The sequence below is a fragment of the Vipera berus genome (genome assembly GCF_964194415.1).
Source record: "Vipera berus genome assembly, chromosome: 2".
Classification (NCBI taxonomy): Eukaryota; Metazoa; Chordata; class Lepidosauria; order Squamata; family Viperidae; genus Vipera; species Vipera berus.
Window position 1 is genome coordinate 112465606 of NC_138203.1, and position 8381 is coordinate 112473986.

At 39.4% G+C, this 8381-nt stretch overlaps 1 long non-coding RNA gene across 1 annotated transcript; it reads right to left on the reverse strand.

Annotated features, from left to right (window-relative positions):
- Positions 1–1440: 1440 nt before the first annotated feature.
- On the reverse strand, positions 1441–8171 carry LOC308663431. The gene is made up of 3 exons (XR_014025393.1): positions 7092–8171; positions 4007–4108; positions 1441–1559 (listed from the first exon to the last, which is right to left on the reverse strand). It is a non-coding gene; the product is annotated as an uncharacterized lncRNA (long non-coding RNA).
- Between the last annotated feature and the right edge of the window lie 210 nt (positions 8172–8381).

Sequence of the window (8381 nt, forward strand, 5' to 3'; positions counted from 1 at the left end):
TGTGTGTGCTTCATCACTAGAGGTTTTTAAAGAAGAGACTGGACAGCCATTTGTCTGAAATGGCATAGGGCAGGGGTGTCAAACTCAATTTCATTGAGGGCCGCATCAGCATTGCGGTTGCCCTCAGGGGGCCGGGTGGCTGTGGCCTGGGTGGGTGTGGCCTACTGGGTAGGCATGGCTAAAGTGCGTATGGCCTACTGGGTGGGCATGGCCAGCTCTACATCGTTCGCATCAAGGGTGCTTATGGGGGCCTGGGCAGGAGTGGGACAGATCTGAGGGTCTCTGGCAGGAGGAGGGTCTCTGGGCCAAGGCCAAGGCAGTGGGGGCCGTTCCCTCACTGTTTCCAGGATGGCTTCGCGGGCCACATAAAACCACTTCACGGGCCGGATCTGGCCCCCGGTCCTTGTGTTTGACATGTCTGGCATAGGGTCTCCTGCTTGAGCAGGCAGCTGGACTAGAATATCTCCAAGGTCCCTTCCAGTTCTATTGTGATTCTAACATTTTGAGTGGAATTAACAAACATACCATTTTATGGGGTACTCTAGACTAATTCAGTCAGTAATCTGGTCAACTGCTTTGTTTTGCAAAAGGTTGAAGAATAAGGGATTGGCTACTCTAACTAACTGATTCTAATCAAAAATCAAGAACTGGACTAAGATGTAAAAGCAGTGGGGACCTGAGGAGAAACCACACCACAATCAGATATATCCAGTTGATTTCAGGACATCTAGGGTAACAGGCTTAGAGCAGGGCTTTTCAACCAGTGGTACGGGTACCACCTGTGGTACATTGGCACCTGGCAGGTGGTACGTGACCATCCTAGAAAAGTGGTAGCAGGGGAGGGGAATGAGCTGAACCGGTGGCAGCACCGCACAAGCCTGAGCGAGAGACGGCTGGAGCTGCAGGGCTGTCAGGGCTCAGTGGAAGCGCCAGGATCGGCTGTGGCTTGGGGGGCACTTTTTTCAGTCCCATTGTAACTTTGAACAGTCACTAAGCGAACTGTTGTAAGTTGAGGACTACCTGTACTTCATCACTTTTTCCCCTTTTTTTTGGTCATCAAGTTTTTGACACCTTGCTAGGGGACTGGTGGTACTCAGATGTTGTCATATCCTAAAAGTGGTACAATGGGTGAAAAGGTTGAAAAGCCCAGGCTTAGAGAACTACTGGGCAGGATTCCATGAAAGTCAAAAGGAATGCCAGAGAACAGGGAACCATATAGCACACATGAAGTTTTTAAAAACTTCACTAATAACATATTAAGGAAATCAATTAGTATTATATGCAGAACAAATAAACCCCCAAATCTACTTCTCAGTCATTTTCAAAATATGCACAGCTTTAATAGGAACAGAACTGCGTTATAAGAAATAAAAACTCTTTTTCTAATTCATTTGTCTAAGTTTAATAGTAAAATTATGTCTGTAAAAAAAGGAAGTTTATCCAGACATAGTCAATAATCTTCTTTCTCCAGCTATTGTCCAAGGAACTCCCAACAGATTTCACGACGTTTTTGCCCCAAAACCGAGTCTGGAAAAGACAGACTCGGTTTTTCCAGACTACTATTTAAAAGGAAACAAAACATTAATTTTAAAATATAATGGTTCTTATAAGTAGTAAACAAGCAATAAACAGGTTTTACTGAAAGAAATATCTGGCATGGTAGCAAGGTCCTTTACAATAGAATTTGCATGCATTGCACCCATGTAAAATGGAGCAGGTCCTTGATCATTCCAATTGTGCCTACTAGGTTGATGCAGTTGACCTCACCCATCTCCTCCACAAACACCTTTGGACAATAATAAAAAAGGGGACAGGTTTCTACTCTCCAACTGACTTCAGAAGTAGACCCCCCAGTTTCCCACCAGTCAAGATTAAGCTTTCAGAGACATTTTGAAGCCAAAATTGACATTCTCAACCAATAAAACACCCATCATCATGAGTAGCACTGTCTGCTATCATGAAGTCATCAAATTCCCGCTCAACTAGTGGAGTCCTGTCAAGACCAGGGGGAAGAATACTGTTTCAAATGCACCATGCATATTTCATCAAAGGAGGACACTGCACCCTTTTCATCCTTATTAAGGTACGAAATTGGCACATCCGGTATCATTTAGATGCCTCTATTACATTAACTGATGTATTTAGGAAAACAGGACAGAAGCTAGCATTTGGAGGAGAGACCATCAAAAAATCCCAAGTTCTAGGCTGGATTGGGAAATAAACAGTCCTGGAAGAAGGTAATGGCAAATACATCTACTGCTGATAAAACCACATGGCTATCCCTATACATTTAGCAGGAGTCAATGTCCATTTCATGCTGTAGGTACAGGTAGTTCTCAACTTACAACCATTCATTCAGTGACCAAAGTTACAACTGCACTAAAAAAAGTGATTTCTGGCCCTTTTTCACACTTACGACTATTGCAATATCGCATGGTCATGTGATCAAATTTGGATACTTGGCAATTGGTTCATATTTATGATGGCTGCAGTGTCCCAGGGTCATGTGATCCCCTTTTACAACTTCTTGACAAACCAAATCAACAGGGAAGCCAGATTCACTTAACAACTGTGGCGAGAAAGGTTGTAAAATGAGGCAAAGTCACTTAACAGATGTCTCACTTAGCAACATAAATTTTGGTTCAATTATGCTTGTAAGTTGAGGACTAACTATATTTTTAAGCCTCAGGAACTAAGCACAGTTTCGACTCCTCCCCAAGATGGCTGCCGAACAGTAAGAGGCTTGATCTGTTGATCATGCTGCCAAAGCTGGTTCTCTGGCAGTGCTGTTCCCTGGATTTGTATGGGAGCACTTAGGAATGACTTTGTCGGGAAGACAGACTATGGAGACTGGATTTATTATATTTAATTAGATACCAATTGATAAAGGGATGGCATTAAGAAAAAATGTGGATATCTGATCAAGGACAAATTACTCTTAACTCTTGGGATGATTTGGGATAGATAAGATGCCATGTTAAATTTTCTATGAGTTGATAAGAATAAGTTTATTAATAAAGGGTTTTGAAACTTTAGTCTTGTCTTTTTATTATGATTGTTCTTCCCTTTAAGTATTTTGTCATTAATATAGCATTTAGAAGACAGGACAATAATTGGCAAATAGATTTACCAGTTTAAAATTTTGGGAGGGGGGCTCTTTTGCAAGGGATGGGAACCAATATTTTAGTAATGTATTTGATCACTATTCAACTAGAGGGGACAATATGTGTATAAGCATTGGTTTTCTGTTCATTTCAATGCACTTTTTTCATGTCTTGATAGTTTTGTGGGTTTTTTTAAAAAAAAATTGGAGTTTTATATTTAACTATATTTATAACTTTATAACTATATATTTTCTTTTGAATAAAAAAATAGAAAATTTTAAAAAAGGAACTAAACACAGGCCCCATTTTTTCAATCTTGTACTGTTTTTTTATTTGTGCCAAATATTTCACGTTTTTGATACTGAGATATATTATAGCCCAAAACTCATGATTAAAAACAAAATACCAAATTTTAAATCTTCAGAGGAATGCTACATGAGGCAAAAAAATGCTCTCTTAGTTTATTGTGATGCTGTTAATTATGATTTATCCCAGTTGCTCTATCATTTATTAAAATTTTACTGTGTGTCTGCACATTACATATGTGTCATACGATGTAAGTAGTCTCTCAATTAGATATCCTAGAATAGTACAAACACGCACTTGTGACATCCTGGTCAAAACGTGTCAAAATTCAGCAGTACTAGCCACAACTTTAAAAGAGAATGCTATATGGAGCTCTAGGGCATCTAAGGTGAGTAAATTATTCTTCCTTTATCTTACCAAAAACATCACTTTCATTTGAGATAGGCAACTATGTATATATGATAAATATTTTTTAAAGTGTCAAAGTCTGTTGCAAGATTTTTTTAAAAAAAAGTTAGAGATAATTCAAAAACAATCTCCTGTTCATATTCTAGTTGTAAACCTAAACACATAATAATTTGAACATTGAAAATTACCCTTTAGCAAGTTGAAATAATGGATCCTCCAATTTTCTACTGTATCTCCTGTTATACTCATCTCCAATTACTGCAAGCTGGTGACCAACATGGATTATAGATCTAAAAAAATGAATATATATAAAGGTCAAATGCCCAAGAACCAACTTGAACAAATGTATGACAACGGTAGGATATTTCCTGCTGAGAAGATCCAAGGGTCAGTCTGCAGAGCTGTCAAGTTGCAGTGATGTAATTTTAAATTGTATTACAACCATCAACTAAAGATCTAATATAACAAAGGAACTTATATGATTTAATAACACTCAACCATCTTTATGTAGTACAGTATATATACAAAATTCCAGTGGCCATAGAATTTCTCATTGTGACTAGGGAAATTATTTAAAAATGATTGTAGTAGACAACATTTATAATCAGATCCTAAAAATAAATCCCATACTCGATAAATTCACTAACACTTTATCTACAAGGTTATTGCTTCCACAATACTGGAATTTGTAAGACATCATCCTCCAAGATGGCAGAAGGGAGAGCATTGATGAGACTTAATATAGATTTACTGAGAAGTGGAGAAAGTAAGAAAATATGCATATTTTGCAGGTTCAAGCCTCCGAGGTCAGGGAAATTTGATAATATGGGTTGGCTCCTATTGAAACTGTGTCTTCGATGTGTCATTTAATTCCTTATCCAAACCCAAATTATTGAAAACCCGAGGGAGTACTTTATTACTACTGTTATGTGCACTTCATTTATCATGGGTTCCATCATCTAGATTACCATTTATCCTTCCTAATTAGGGAAATAAACAGTGTTGAATTTCTTCCATATAAATTGAATTAATTTTCAAATCCAGGCGCCTTCCTTGTGGCTTCCTGCTAGATTCTGTCCTGTTTCAGGGTGTAAGGAGTAAGAAGAAAGTAAAAAAAACCCCAACACCGCTAGGTCCACTAATGGGAGCAGATGGCAAGAAGGAGATGAGAAGCAGTGAGAAAACAGAACTGCTTAATTTCTTCATCTTTTTTACGCAAAAGGAAGAAAAAGCTCAACCTATCAGAAACAGCACCGAGGGAGATAGAACAGGTTTACAAGTCAATATATGCAAGGAATTAGTAAGAGAATATCCTACTAATGAGTACAAATCACTACTCCAGTGAGTACAAATCACTGGACCAAGTAATCCCAGGGTTCTGAAAGAGCTGGTAGACCTCATCTTGGAGCGACTGAAGGCAGTGGTGGGATTCAGCCGGTTCGCACCACTTTGGCAGAACCAGTAGCTAATTTTTTGTTGCCCAGGCCCAGAATGGACTTCTGGAAGCGGCATCCACACAGAGAACCGGTTGTTCACATATTTGAATCCCACCACTGACTGTCATCTTTCAAAGCTCTTACAGCACAAGGAATTACCAGAGGTCTAGAAAAGAGCTGCTAAGGTTTCAATCTGAAAAAAGAGGGGGGGGGAATGGATCCAGGAAATTATACACCAATCAGCTTGGCATCAACACCTGGGAAAATCCTAGAAAAGGATTTGAGAATACGGAGGATTTGTGAGCACCTAAAAATGAACAAGTTGATTACTAGAAGCCAGAATGGGTTTGTTAAAAACAGATCATGCCAGACATACCTTATTACCATTTTTGATAAAGTGACTAAATTAATGGATCAGTGAAAAGCTGTGTATATAGTTTACTTTGACTTCAGTACGGCATTTGACAAAGTAGACCACAACCTATTTCTCGATAAGATAGAACAATGTGAGATAGACAGTACCACCACCAGTTGGATTCACAACTGGCTGACCAACCGTACCCAGGGTGTAGTCCTCGACGGAACTACATCTACATGGAGGGAAGCATGCAGTGATACCACAAGGTTTTATCTTGGGCCCGGCATTTTTCAATATTTTCATAAATGATCTAGTTGAGGGGATAGAAGGGGAACTCATCAAATTTGCAGATGACACCAAGCTGGGTGGAAGATAGACTCAAGATTCAGAAGAGCCTTGAAAAATTGGAACAGTGGGCCCTATCCAACAAGGTGCAGGGCAGTGATGAGAAAAGTATTTTTGCATTTTCCATTTACCTAGGAAAAACCATACGCATTGGTATAAAATAGGTGGATCCTGGCTTAACCGTAATGATCTACTGTATGTCCTAGTGAACCACCACTTAAGTATGCGCCAGAAAAGTGCTGCAGCTGCCAAGAAGCCAATGCACTCCTAGACTGCATCAACGGAAGTATATCATCAAGATCGTAAGAAGGAATAATACCCCTTTATACTGCCCTAGAGAGGCCACTGCATCCAGTTATTTTCATTGTGGTACAAAAATGACGTTGAGACCCTGAAAAGTGTGCAGACAAAAGCAACAAAGAGAACCACCCCCCAGAGTCACCGTGTCCACCTAGAATCATCTTGTAGAGGAGATGGACAGCATAAAAATGTAATGAATTAAATTAAGGATCTGGAGGCTAAATCGTATGATAAATGGTTGAGGGAGCTAGGTATGTCTGGCCTATCGAAGATGATTAGGGAGGACACCATAACTGTCTTTCAGTGCTTGGGAGGCTGTCACAAAGAAAAGGGTTGACGTATTCTGCAGAACGCCAGAGGACAGGACAAGAAATAATGTGGGGAAGCTTGTTAAAGAGGGAGCCAACCTAGAAGTACGGAGATATTTTCTGAGAGAACAATTAATCAGTGGAATAGCCCACCTCATGGAGTTGTGGATGCTCCATCACTGGAGATTTTCAAATAAGCAACTTTTTTACTGGGATGGTGTTAGGCTCCTGCCTTAAGCAGGGGGTTGAACTAGAAGACTTCTGAGGTCCCCTCCAGCTCTATGATTCCATGATCTATGTTCACACAGGAATAGTGAGCAGCAAACAGCTGTTTCTGTGCTGTGGCTGCCCAAGAAAATAAATTCCTGCTACTCACACTGCTGCTATCAACCAGCTGACATCGGCACCTAGAAACTACTAGGACGTTTCCGCTTTGAACTGTTTTGTCCAGTGTCTAGGATGCCTCGCCAAAATCCAGGTCTAACCTTCCAAAACTGTGACGCCAGTCACCCAAACTATGCAATACCTGATATTCATTTCCACTTGATCGGCGAAGTCTGTTACGAATACAGAGCTTTGGGGCGGCTCCTCTTCCAGAACTGCATTCATGTCTTCAAAGGTGGGGAGAAAAATGTGTCTGGAGATCTGTCCTGTCTGAGCCATAGTTACGTTACGTCCACCTGAAGAAAATACAAGAAAATCAAAGTAGGCATGCTCATTTGGGTTAAAGTTTTCTATATGTAGCTGAAGGACCTGCAAAACGGGTCTCCCAGAAATCAGAGTTAACTCTCTGTAGTAGGATTGGTTTATTCTCAAGGGCTGGTTTATTTTCATTGCTTAGCTACAGAACTGAATTATACAAAAGAGATAATAAGTTGTTCTCAGTGGGTAATATTTACTGGCTAGGGAATTGCAAGCCAGGGTTGGGGAGAGGCAGAAAGGAGAGAGATTTTTTTTTTAATTTTAAAGATATTTTTAAAAGATTTTTTTATTTTTAAAATTTCTTTAAAAGACATTTTTTATATTTTTTTAAAAAGATAAGTTTTTGGGGTTCTTTAAAAAGATACTATTTAGATTATTTTAAAAAAGTGTTTTTAAAGTTTTTAAAGGATGTTTTAAAGGTTTTTTTAAAAGCTAGTTTTATACTGTTTTTAAAAGATGTTTTAGATTGCTTTAAAAGATGTTTTTAGAATTTTCTAAAAGCCATTTTTAGATATTTTTTTAAAAGATATTCTTAGAATTTTTTTAAAAAAAGGTTTTTTTTAACTTTCAGTGTGCTTTCTATATTTGTTTCTTGTGTTTTTATATTTTTAAAAACATTTTGTATCCCACCTGCCTTATGCTGGCCTTTGACCATAAGAAAAGTTGATTGAACAGTTGAGGCGAGAGAAAGGATTAGATTAGGCAAGACAAAGACATTTGGGTATGGCCTATTGCAAAAGAATTAGAAACTCGCCCTGAAGTCTTCAAGCAAGGTTTCCAGAAATTTTCAACCTAATATTCTCTTACAACAGAGTTACTCGCTACTGTATTGATTGATTCTTGTCCCTGGGCTGCATTCTCTAAAATAGTTCTAATCAAACTTGGCAGCTTTAAGAGATATGGAATTCCCCAGCCATGCACTCTAGGAGTTGAACTCCAGAACTCTAAAACTTGCCATGTTTGAGAAACACCCGGTCTGGCTGGCATGATTGCACAGCACCTCCCCACCGCCAGCTGCCCTGGGAAGCTTCTTCTCCTTCTCCTTCTGCTTGGCAGGAAGCTGACACAACAGGACTACATCCAGTGGGAAGGCAAAGGCTCACCTGGCTGCTGG